The sequence below is a fragment of the Rhinoderma darwinii genome, chromosome 8 (genome assembly GCF_050947455.1).
Source record: "Rhinoderma darwinii isolate aRhiDar2 chromosome 8, aRhiDar2.hap1, whole genome shotgun sequence".
In the NCBI taxonomy this organism is placed as follows: Eukaryota; Metazoa; Chordata; class Amphibia; order Anura; family Rhinodermatidae; genus Rhinoderma; species Rhinoderma darwinii.
In genome coordinates, this window is record NC_134694.1 from 7,412,051 (window position 1) to 7,425,416 (window position 13,366).

The following is a 13,366-nucleotide window of genomic DNA, read 5'->3' on the forward strand; positions in this document are numbered from 1 at the left end:
GTGTAAAAAAAGTAAAAATAAAAGTTGCAAAAAATAAAAGTTTGAAGTAATAAAATAAAACACAATCGCCCTTTTTCCCTTATCAAGTCCTTTATTATTGAAAAACTAATAATAAACCATACATATTCGGTATCGCTGCGTCCGTAACGACCTGAACTATAAAAATATTCTGTTATTTGTGCCCTGCAGTGAACGCAATAAAAATAAAAAAAAATACTGCCGGAATTGCTGTTTTTTTGGTCACTTTGTCTTCCAAAATTTGAAATAAAAAGTGATCAGAAAGTCGCATGTACCCAAAAATGGTGCCTATAAAATCTATAGCTCGTCTCGCAAAAAACAAGCCCTCATACAGCTGCGTCGACAAAAAAATTAAAAAGTTATGGCTCTCACAACTTGGCGACAGACAAAATACATTCTTTTTACAAAAGTTATTTTATTGTGCAAAAAGTTGTAAAACATAAAAAAGTGCCATAAATTAGGTATCGCCGGAATCGTACTGACCCGCAGAATAAAGGTAACATGTCATTTATAACGCGTGGTGAACGCTGTATAAAAAAAACGAAAAAAATATGCCGGAATTGCAGTTTTTTGGTCACCTTGCCTCCCAAAAAAAAAAAGGTAAAAAGTGATAAAAAAGTCACATGTACCTCAAAATGGTACCAATAAAAACGACAGCTCGTCCCGCAACAAACCAGCCCTCATACCGCTACGTCTATGAAAAAATAAAATTAGTTAAGGCTCCAATAAGTCAGGAAATAAAAACATGCAGTTGTGCCCGAGGGGAACATTTCTTCTGTTTCAAGAGGCGATTTATCAGGGCCCTAAAATTAGGGAACCAGGAAGGGGAGGGCTCGAACATATCTGCTGGAAGCGAGCGCGCCCGTATTATACCAGGGCAACACTTCCCAGCAAAATTCCCCAAACTGCAAAGGTGCGGAGTGTGGACCAAAAGGGGGATAAGGAAGGACATTTATCAGTGCGACACCGGCCTGTGCAGAAAGGATCGATCACAGCGTAACACACGTCTATGGATCATTTTATTCTTTACCCCATTATTATACCCCCTGACTATGCCCCTGATGTACTCCGCCCGGCTTACATGTACCCCCACATTATAAACTGAAATACCAGCAATACTCAAACAAAACTACCAAGCAAAATCCGCCCTCCAAATGGAGCTCCTTCCCTTCTGAGCCCTACAGTGTGCCCAAACAGCTGTTTACTTCCACATATATGGCATCGCCAAACCCGGGAGGACCCTTTTAACAATTTTTGGGGTGTGTGTCTACAGTGGCACAAGCTGGGCACAACATATTTGCCACTAAAATGTCACATTTGGGGAAAATTTAACATTTTTACTTTGCTCCATCCGCAGCGCAATCTTTTATGGAAAAGACCTGTGGGGTGAAAATGCTCACTACACCCCTTAATAAATGCCTTGAGGGGTGCAGTTTCCAAAATGGGGTCACTTCTGGGGGTTTCTTTTATTACTTCACATCAGAGCCTCTGAAATTGTGAACCAATACTGTGTAAATTGCCAAATTAGGCCTCAATTTCGCATGGTATTCTCTCACTCCTGAGCCCTGTCAAATGTCCAGGCAAAAGATTAGTGCCCCATGTAGGGTGATTCTAAAACCGGGAAACAACGGATAATAGTTAGAGAGTTGCTGTTATGCTGGCACAAGCTGGGCACCACATATTGGCATATCTATGGAAAAAATCCCATTTTCACTCTGCAACATCGAGTGCACACAAATTGATGCAAAACACCTACAGGGTTAACATGCCCACTACACCCCTAGGTGAATACCTTGAGGGGTGTAGTTTCCAAAATGTGGTCACTTCTGAACCAGAAACCAATCCAGCAAAATCTGTACTCCGAAACCCAAATGGCACTCCTTCCTTTCTGAGCCCTGCCATGTGCCCAAACAGCCGTTTATGACCACATATGGGGTACGGTTTTACTCGGGAGAAATTGCTTTACAAATTTTGCGGTGCTTTTTCTCATTTAGTCCTTGTGCAAATGACAAAAAAAATTAGCTAAACCTACATTTTCTTAGAAAGAATGTAGATTTTCATTTTCACAGCCTACTTCCAATAATTTCTGCAAAAAACCTGTGGGGTCAAAATAAGTATATTATAGCTCACTATACCCCTAGATAGGGTAAAGTTGTAGGTGTAAGGGGTGTAGTTTCCAAAATGGGGTCACTTGTGGGGGATTTCCACTGTTTTGAAACCGCAAGACCTCTTCAAAGCTGACATGAATATTTTCTAATAAAAAGAAGGCCCCAAAATCCACCATGTGCTCCTTTGCTTCTGAGGCCGGTGTTTGTCTATTACCGCACTAGAGCCACATGTGGGATATTTCCTAAATCTGCAGAACCTGGGCAATAAATATTCAGTTGCGTTTCTCTGTTTAAAACCTTCTGTGTTACAGAAAAAATTGATTAAAAATGAATTTCTGCAAAAAAATAAAATGAAATTTGTAAATTTCACCTCTAATTTGCTTTAAGTCCTGGGAAACGTCTAAAGGGTTAACAAACTTTCCAAATGCTGTTTTGAATACTTTGAGGGGTGAATTTTTTAAAATGGGCAGACTTATTGGGGTTTTCTAATATATAAGGCCCTCAAAGCCACTTCACAACTGAACTGACCCCTGTAAAAATCACCTTTTTACATTTTCCTGAAAATGTGAGAAATTGCTGCAGACAGTATCACACATGTTAGGCTTAGATACACAGCTCAGCAGACAGCATCACACATGATAGGATTAGATACACAGCTCAGCAGACAGTATCACACATGAGAGGATTAGATACACAGCTCAGAAGACAGTATCACACATGAGAGGATTAGATACACAGCTCAGCAGACAGTATCACACATGTTAGGCTTAGATACACAGCTCAGCAGACAGCATCACACATGATAGGATTAGATACACAGCTCAGCAGACAGTATCACACATGAGAGGATTAGATACATGGCTCAGCAGACAGTATCACACGTTAGGCTTAGATACAGCGGCTCATCAGACAGTATCACACATGATAGGATTAGATACACAGCTCATCAGACAGTATTGGGAAAGCTGGGTGACAATACTAGTGGCTGCTGACATGGCGGCCATATTGGTTTTCATCCAGCTTTCCCAGAAGCAGATATAACAGAAGAGGGTGACTAGTGTATTTTAGGGATACATGCTCTAGATTGAACATTATACTTAATTAGATTATAATTTGGGGGTGGTGATGTCACAACTATGGGTGGTGATGTCACAGCTATGGGTGGTCACTGTCCTGGTCCTGTATATGGACCTGGGATCCTATAATGAGATGCTGATCGGCCATTTGGTCTACCCTTGTGGTCTTATAAGACGATGTCCTGAGGTTGCCAGTGTCTGTCTATCCCCGCTGTAAGGTCACTGAGGGAAGAGGCCATGAATACCACCGTCTTAATAGGATTAGTGGGGAGGAGGGGGTGACATGGAAACCACTAATGATGTCTTTTTGTCAGTCTAGAACGTCTCACGGAGAAGGGGGAGAGCGATGGAGATTGGGAATCAGCCCTGAATCTATCAAAGCAACTTTGAAGTCTGTTTGAAGAATCCATTGAAGGTTGTGTGAAAGGAGTAAATGTGTCATCATTGTCAGTGCCCCCATGAGATAGATAGATAGATAGATAGATAGATAGATAGATAGATAGATAGATAGATAGATAGATAGATAGATAGATAGATAGATAGATAGCCCTATATAGTGCCACAGTTTCCATGTTGATCGTGCCACCCACTGTAGATAGCGCCATTAGGACTCCATCTAGGAGCGGAATCCCCAGCATAGGCCGGGGGATTCCGCTCCTAGCGGGAAACCCTGATGTCACTGTCTATTTATGGAGAGTGACGTCAGTGGCTACAACTTGAGCGAATCCCCGTTGCCGACTCTGACAGAATATTACCAGAAATGATAAAACACAGCCTGCCAGCAACACAGGCCGCCAACAACATGGCCCGCCAGCAACATGGCCCGCCAGCAACACAAGCCGCCAGCAACACAAGCCGCCAGCAACACAGGCCGCCAGCAACATGGCCCGCCAGAAATACAGGCCGCCAGAAATACAGGCCGCCAGCAACACGGCCCGTCAGCATCACGGCCCGCCAGCAATACAGGCCGCCAGCAATACAGCCCACCGGAGGAGTAGATCAGTGGCCAGAGGAGTAGATCAGTGGCAGGAGGAATAGATCAGTGACAGGAGAAATAGATCAGTGGCAGGAGGAATAGATCAGTGGCAGGAGGAATAGATCAGTGACAGGAGGAATAGATCATTGACAGGAGGAATAGATCAGTGACAGGAGGAATAAATCAGTGACCGGAGGAATAGATCAGTGACAGGAGGAATAGATCAGTGACCGGAGGAATAGATCAGTGACAGGAGGAATAGATCAGTGACCGGAGGAATAGATCAGTGACCGGAGGAATAGATCAGTGACAGGAGGAACGACATAAAGACATCCCAGAAACTGACAATATACCGGAGTCTACATCCCCCTGAGGAAGCACTACGTGACGAAACGCGCGTCGGGGTCTATGCAGCGGAGCGGACACCACCTGTCTATACTTATTTGACTCCACCTATGGGTAAGCCTGTGTCTTAGCAGTTTTGTCTTGATTCAATCACTATCTATATGATAGGTATTGCACCCTTTCTTACTCACAACTATTTACCCATGGAGACATTGTTCTCCCTTCCTTCTTACTTCTGAGTAATGGTGTATTACTGATATATTAACTTTGAATCAGATGCTTATTTAAATACTCATGCAGCTACCCTTGGATGATGGGTAGTAACAATACTTGGTGCGGTCTCCACTTGTTATACTAGAGTTGTCTCTTTATGCTATTTTATCATGTAGTGTTTTTTTAATAAAGATTTAAACTTTTATATATACATTGTCGATAAAGGCTCTTATTTGTTTCTTTGTGGTATATCAATATACCGGAGTCTACAGCGGGAATATAAACTGGCGCCATATCTGGAGAAACTGCCAAACCCCAGAGACAGACAGATCCTGAGCCGCTACAGACTGAGCGCCCACAACCTGCTCATCCAATCCGGGCGCCACAGACAGACGTACAAGCCCAGGGAGAGCCGACTGTGCCAACAGTGCGACCAGGAGGCCGTGGAGGATGAGGCCCACTTCCTGCTACACTGCTCCAAATACTCAGCAGTGAGGGACACTCACTTCAGGAGACTCTCTGATCTCTTACCGGACTTCAGCTCCATGGAAGAGGAAGAGAAACTCTACATCCTGCTGGGTGAAGAGGGAACCACAGTGGGCACAGCGGCACAATATGTCACTGCATGCCATGGACTGAGAGAGACATGATATGCCATGGACTTGTATAACCCCGACCCTAAATGTGCCCCTATCCCCCAATCCCTCAGTCCCTATCCCTCATTCCCTTACTTCTTACTTGCTTTGACAAAGCTAATGTGTATTTGATCTTGCCAATAAAGCTTCTTTGAATTGAATAGATAAACAACAAACTACACAGGGTTTGTTTGTAGTCTGTAACCATGGAGACACATAGGTCTGCATAGGAGCTGTATACGCAAAACTGTAGATTTCTAATCAGGCCTATTTGCAAAGATAAAAAGTACACGGCGCACATGGTGCATCATTCCAGGATGATCGAAGTAAAACGTTGAAATAGTTGCGGTGCTCACCTGGTAACGTTGTGCTGTAAACTATGTGGTTGGGGGGGGGGGGGGGTCTGCAGCCTGGGATTTTGCCGGTGAACCGTAAGGTTCCGTTGCACAATACTCCGGTATATAACGTGTCATTAGTTGAGGATTTCATTGCATCCTCACCAGCGGCTCTAGACTGAAGGAGCCTGCGGGACTTGGACCTGCTCTGCACTTGGGAGGATCAGCGCCGCTCAGTGGGATTCCCTCTTTCCGATCGTATACCTACATATTTATTTTAGATACATTGGCATGGAACAATTGGAATCGGTTGCAAAAGTTTACATCCCCTTGAAGAATGAATAGTGGGGGGAGACAAGTGAGTCCCAGGCTGAATATAGAGCTCCCCATCTCCTGTGCACCCCCCTTCCTGGCAGAACAGTATATTAGTTGCAGAGGGGTATATGTAGGGCACCGGGTGGGTCTATGTGGCACTGGCGCGGGGGCACATACCCAGTAGAGGAGTCGGTTTCCTCTCAGCAGGTTAGTAACAGCACAAGCAGCAGAGTTCTAGCTGAAACGTCTGACACGTCTCGGGCTCCTGTAACGATCTTTTAAGCACTTTCTGAATTACACATTAGTGTTGGAAGAAAAGAGCAGCTCCGAGTGCGGGGGAAGGAGGGAGAAAGACGGCTCGAATAACTGTACTGTAACGAGCCCTGCACCTGTGTGATGTAAAAGACAGTATCTATTCACTGACAGCAAGCAGAAACAAAGTATATGAGAAGGCTGCATAACTTCTTAACAAGTTAACAGGCTTTTTTGCTGCTTTGTCCCATACTTTGCGCTACCATGCCGAGATCTTTGCTTGGTGTCAGTGAACGGAAAACTACATTTACATCTCGCTACTGGCACCTTGGTATCGTTTAAAAAACGTGCCGGTTTGTAGTCTGATGCCAAGGAGCAACTTTTGGACTTGTAAATGGCAAGCAGCAAATCCAAGTGAGACTGACCCTCCGCTTGTAGAGGGCGGGTGCTCCTATACACGTACGTGAAGCACTTTCTTAGCCTCGGGGCTGCCGCTTCTGCAGAGGCGATCGCTGCCGCTCGTTTGTAAATCTCCCTCCTAATCCTTCAGTTTAAACTTTCACTTTCACCCCCCCTGACCCTGTAGAAATAAAAGGCAGGAGGGAGGCAATAATATACGGGGGGGGGGGGGGGGGGGGGGGGGGGGCCTGGTGCTATTGTTCATAGTCAATTAAACGCCCATGAAAATTAATGACTTTACTGACGACTCCAAGACATCAATCACAGCGCTGGTGCTTCTGAAGTTGGGATGGGGACCCCCTGAGGAGACGCTCATCATTCTTCAAGTTTGTTCAGCCCTCATCTCCTATACATAAAGACAGTAAAGGGCATCAAAGTTCCTGGCTTTCTTAATGAGGTCAGTAGGGGGCGCTAAGGAGGTACCTGTGGCTTACCAGCTGTTGTGGAAATAAAAGCAACTCGGGAATGTAGCTACAGGTGTCACTACTCTAGATGATCCCCATGCCATATAAAATTATGGGATTGGATATCGCACGATCAATGATTTTTTTTTAAAGAAACAGCGCCACTATTTTTTATTGGCTGCATTTGGTATTGCAGCTCAATTTTATTTAATACTCTAAACCCACACACAGCCTATTGTCAAAAGGGCCATTGTTACACAGAAACCCCCCCACCTGTCGCCGGAATGGGGGTCCCCTGACTATTGTTACGCCCCGCGCAGAATGAACGGAGAGGTGGCTGCGCATTCAGAATTATAGGAGTTATAGAAAGAGCCAAACATGTGCGATCACTACTCCCTTCAGTCTATGACCGAATGTAGCGGTCTTGAGAGGGGGTCAGGAGACCCCTATTCTCTCGATAAGTGGGCGTCGAGGAGGTGGAACCTTTCCTTACCAGGCATTTATGGCATAATCTATGGGAATACCCCTTTAATACGAATTCCTCTGAGGTCAGGGTGTTTGAAGTTACATAATGTCCAAATTGGACCTATCAATGTCTATGGGTAGATTTGGTTTCCTTCATTTTGAATTCAGTTCCATCAATAACCTACAGATGGCGCTGCAGAGAAATCTATTAAAACTGTATTATCATATAATTTGTATACTACTCTGGTCAGAATTCACATGTACAATTACTTACCCCCATATTTGTGTATATATATATATATATATATATATATATATATATATATATATATATATATAAAATAAGAAATGTTGTCATATGAATGCCCATAAAAATGATGGTTTGAAAATGATTTTCTAAAAAAAAAAAAAAAAAAAAATGCACAATTTTTTTTTTTTTTCGCTAGCGTTGCCTCCGACAAAATATACAAGAGACGATGTCCTTTTTTATACTGAACGTTCTTCTGGTAACAAAGAGCAAGTATTGATTATGTGGAGTGAAAGGAGGGATGCAGCGGGAGGGAAGGGGTTTTCTATCTCCTGGAAACTAAGTTACTGTTTCGGGGGAACAAAAAAACAAGTGTGATTTTCTGTCACAGCTGGAAATCCATCGCCAACTCTCTCCAGATGCTCGGCAGTCCCGCCCGTCACTATAGCGAACAGCATGCGCTCCAAACGGCAATTACTGTGATTTACATTATAATTAAGGAAGCCACTTTAAGTGATGGCCTCCGCTAAGGACACCTGTGACACCGGCACTCCCATTCTGTGACACCATTCATCTGGAAAACTGCTAGATCTCACCCGCACTATTTTTAGGAGTCAGTCACAGAACAAAAACTCTGTTTAATTAGGAGTTTCAGCCGCAAAACTGAAAAAAATAAACCAAAAAACCCAAAAAAAACATTTCAAAATAAATAAATTTGGCAAGTCGGCTGAGACTTCTGGAGCGATCCATGGAAGTAAAAGCTCCTTAGTTCAACATCTGTGAAACTGGGCATCAATGGAATTTATTTTTTAATTTAAAAAAAATATCCCAAAACTTGGGCAACCATATAATTTTTTTTCTGATTTAAGAAAAAAAACATTATTTGGGATTAAAATAAGAAAATTTGACAAAGAGCTGGCTGAGACTTCTGGAACCATCTAAAAGCCCCATTAGTTAAACGCGTATGGGAGGGGTCACACTTTTTGTTTTTTAAAGAAAAAATAAATAAATAAAAAAAAATATAAAAAAAAAACAAACAAACAAAAAAAATAATAAAAAAAAAAATACAAAAAAAAAAAATTATAATGTATATATATAAAAAATAATTTAAAATTACAGTAAAGTCCTCCTAGTTGAACACCTTTGGGATTGGGCAAAAATCCACCCGTTCCCTCAGATAAGTCATCATGACACGCGACCAATTTGATCAATTATCGTCTATAGCGTTATATACATCGCCCCAACAATACACATGTAGAGAGCTGGGATATGGAATTAATAAGTGAGAAGGTGATGAAATAGAAGAATGAGTCTTGAGAAGAGTTAAAAAATGATTGAATGGAAAAAAAAAAAAAATTATACATTTTTTTTCAAATTAGAGGATGATAATTTTAACAAAAAGAACAAAAATAGAACATCTTCATTTAATTAAATTGGCTGGATAAAATTGTGAAGTATAATAAATAAAATAAGAATAATACACTTTTAAAACGGAACATAATAATATCATTATGTACAAAAAATAATTCATAAAAAAAAGTAATAAGGAAAAGGATTCATTAGAAGGATTAAAATAAAAATGCTAAATTAAATAGAATAAAAAATAAAATAAAAAAAATAGGCTTCACCTAGTAAAAAAAAGGAAATGAGAAGGAAGGAACCGTAAATATAAAAAAAAAAAACATACGAAACAAAGCTAAAATAAGTAAAAAAAGTACATATAAAATATAAATATAAAAGAATAATGTTTATATAAAATAAATAGTAAAATTAAGTGACAAAAACAAATAAATGGTAATAAATATGTATATAAAATAATAAATAAAATATAAATAAATATAAATAAATATAAATAAAATATAAATAAAATATAAATAAAAAATAAATATTAATAAAATATAAATAAAATATAAATAAAAGAATAAGGATTCTATAAAATAAAGTAACAAATAAATAATAAATGTACATAAAAATATAAATAAATATAACTAAAATAAATAAAAAATAAAAGAATGTTTCTATTAGATAAATAGTATAAAGTAACATCTCAAACAAAAACGAAATACTAATAATAATGTGTAAATAAGAAGATAAAGTCCACATTTGAGCTGAACTTTTGGGCCTTTGTGTTCCCGCGCTTTTTACTCTCCAGGTCTCACCTATTCCAATAAAAGAACGGGCCGGTGGGTGAAGGGGTCACGGGGCGGAGCTGCAGGAAATTAGGAGAAATAAAGCCATTGTGCCGGTGAATAGCAGCGAGGGGCTCGCAGTGTAACGTCATATACATCAGAATGGGATTAAGCCTCTGTTGTGCGGAGTTTAATAAAATTGAGGGGGGGGGGGGGTTGTTTGACTTTTCAGCCTCATCAGGTAGTGAAGGGTAATGGGAAGACTTAAAGTTCCAGTTCTCCGAGGCCGTCGCGAGTCGCTTATATCGCTCTGTTGAATACTAAATTTGTAAAAAAACGTTCTGTTCCTGGGAAAGCTGGGTGACGACTAATATGGCCGCCATTACAGCCCCCCTCCCCCCCCCCCCCACTCATTTCTTGGTCCTTTAAAAGGGCAACCGACATATAAGTCTGTATTTATTTTTTTTTATCCAGGGTTACGTTCCTGGTTCTACTTGAGTGTCAGTCTTTACTGTGGTTCTAGCATTCTAGTCATGAATCAGGAGGCTCAGGATGAACAGAACTATAGGTTTCGTCCTGGTAGGAAACTGGACGTAAATGATGGCGGTCTAATCCTCGTGTACGTCGATGGCTCCGGCTGAGTAATCGGAGGAGGAATTATTTGGATAGATTTCCTGGGTCGCTCCCCTGTTTGGACGTAGGTAATAGAACAGAATCTACAAGGAGCCCCCCACCCAAATAATACAACTTCCAATACTTCTCCGCACCATGTTTTCTGGTTGGAGGGCCTCACGTCAGATTGTAGGGCTGCAATAAAACATCTCCATCGGGGACGTGTACGACATATTGACAGTATAGCAGGTCGGGTTCTACTTATGGGGGATTTCACAACCACCATAAACAACAACGCAGAGAACATGAAGCACACGTGGTCACGTCTCCACCTCGTCTCATTCTCTGTGGTGCCCATCAGGGGCTACGCCAGAAATATCTCAGAATGGAAAACCCCTCTAAAGGACGACTCCGGGTAAAACGGACGTACGGCATTATGTGTGAGGGGGCAGTAAATGACCGAGGGGCACAAAGGGCACCAAAGAGAGAATGCCAGTCATGTAGCGAACCCTCAGGCCCGTGCGATCACTAACAGTTTATGCCCCTTAACAGTACCAGCTACATAGTGCCCCCCATAACAGTACCAGCTACACAGTGCCCCCCATAACAGTACCAGCTACACAGTGCCCCCCATAACAGTACCAACAGTGCCCCCATAACAGTACCAGCAACAGTATCCCTACTATTGCCAGTCACCGTGCCCCCATAACAGCACCAGCTACAGTGCCCCCCTAATAGTGTGAACACCACAATATCCCTAGTATTGCTAGGCAGACATTGCCTCCTATAACAGGACCAGCCACACAGTGCCCCCCATAACAGTACCAACAGTGCCCCCATAACAGTACCAGCAACAGTATCCCTACTATTGCCAGTCACCGTGCCCCCATAACAGCACCAGCTACACAGTGCCCCCCTAATAGTGTGAACACCACAATATCCCTAGTATTGCTAGGCAGACATTGCCTCCTATAACAGGACCAGCCACACAGTGCCCCCATAGCAGTACCAGCCAGTGTCTCCCAATAGTGTTAACACAATATCTCTAGTATTGCCAGCCAGACAGTGCCCCCTATCACAGGACCAGCCACACAGTGCCCCCTATCAGAGGACCAGCCACACAGTGCCCCCTATCACAGGACCAGCCACACAGTGCCCCCCCAATAATGTTAACCACATAGTGGCCCCCATAACAGTGCCAGTCACACAGAATGGAAGTTGTGCACCCCTGGTCTAAACCAAACATAGAAATGACATATCGTTCAGCCAACAGCTACCCTCCCCCACCCCACCCTAAGTCAATGTTCAGCAAAGTGCATGCATGTGTTATTTTAATAGAGGATAAGCGGCTGCCAGATACTCATGCCGCTTATCTCCGTGGGGTAAAACAGGATCGGAGCCCTTAAAAAAAAAAAATTGTGCAGGCAACCATACTGGTGATCACCCACCTCCGGATGTTTTGAAGAGGCTGACTAGAGATTTAGGCCCAATTAAAGCTGCGGAGATGCCGTTCCTACAAGGGGGGGGGGGGGGCACATTTATAATTGTACAGCTACCGCTCTGATTATACACCAGGATGACAGAACACAACGCATTTCATCTATTCCAGACTTGTCAGGTGCTGTAATTACCGCCCGACTATGAATAGACTTTACCCCGGAGCTTCATTAACCCATGCTCTGCCGCCCAGATACATGTGGACTCCATATCTAGACGTAAATCTCTACTACACATGAGCCGCACAAAGATTTCTCCTGTCCTGATCGTTTGTTACAATGTATCAATCTAGAGTCTGACCTGTTTAGCTCAGAGAGTATTGCCCAGACTGGATCCAATTGTAACAAACACTCAGCTGTGAGAAATAAAAGGTCAGGATAGGTTATCAGCCTTTGGACCTAAACAGGGATTATTCAATTCACTGACAGCAAGCAGAGTTCTTGGAAATGGTGAGGTATTGAAACACAGTAGATTAGAAATTTGCAACTTTTAGGCCCCATGCCCACTTTAGTTCTTCCCTTCAGGGTGCTAGCCGTTTTTTTGACGACTAGCACCTTGACCCATTCATTTCAATGGTGCCACGCACAATTTAGTTTTTTTGACGGTCCCGTTGCTCCGTTTCGACAAAAGTAGAGCATGTCCTACACTTTGGTCCGAGATTCCATGACCGTGTGGCCCATACAAGTCAATGGGTCCGTCAAAAAAACTGAAGGCACACGGAAAGCATCCCTGTGCGATCCGTGAGTGACGGAGCCGTTGCCTAGCAAAGGCCGGGCCGGCAGAAGAGTACACGGAGAGCGAGATATTGCACTGCACTAAACGGAAGACGATTCTCTCTATCCAGCACTGAGAGAGGAGGCTGCTGATCAGTGCTGGATAGAGAGAAGGGGCTGCGCATACGCGATAGAAAGAAAAAGCAGTTCATACGTACCCCGGCCATGGTCTTGGTGACGCGTCCCTCTTTTGACATCCAGTCCGACCTCCCTGGATGACGCGACAGTGCATGTGACCGCTGCAGCCTGTGCTTGGCCTGTGATTGGCTGCAGCGGTCACATGGGATGAAAAGTCATCCCAGGAGGCCGGACTGGAGGAAGAAGCAGGGAGTTCTGGGTAAGTATAAAACTTATTTTTTTTTCTGAGTTGGGGTTTTTGAAGGAAACATTCGAAATCTATATTGTGAGCGCCGTGCATGGTACTCACTGTCCAGCGGTAGTCACTGTCAAGGGTGCTGAAAGAGTTACTGCCGATCAATGCAGCCCCTTCTCTCTACCCAGCACCCT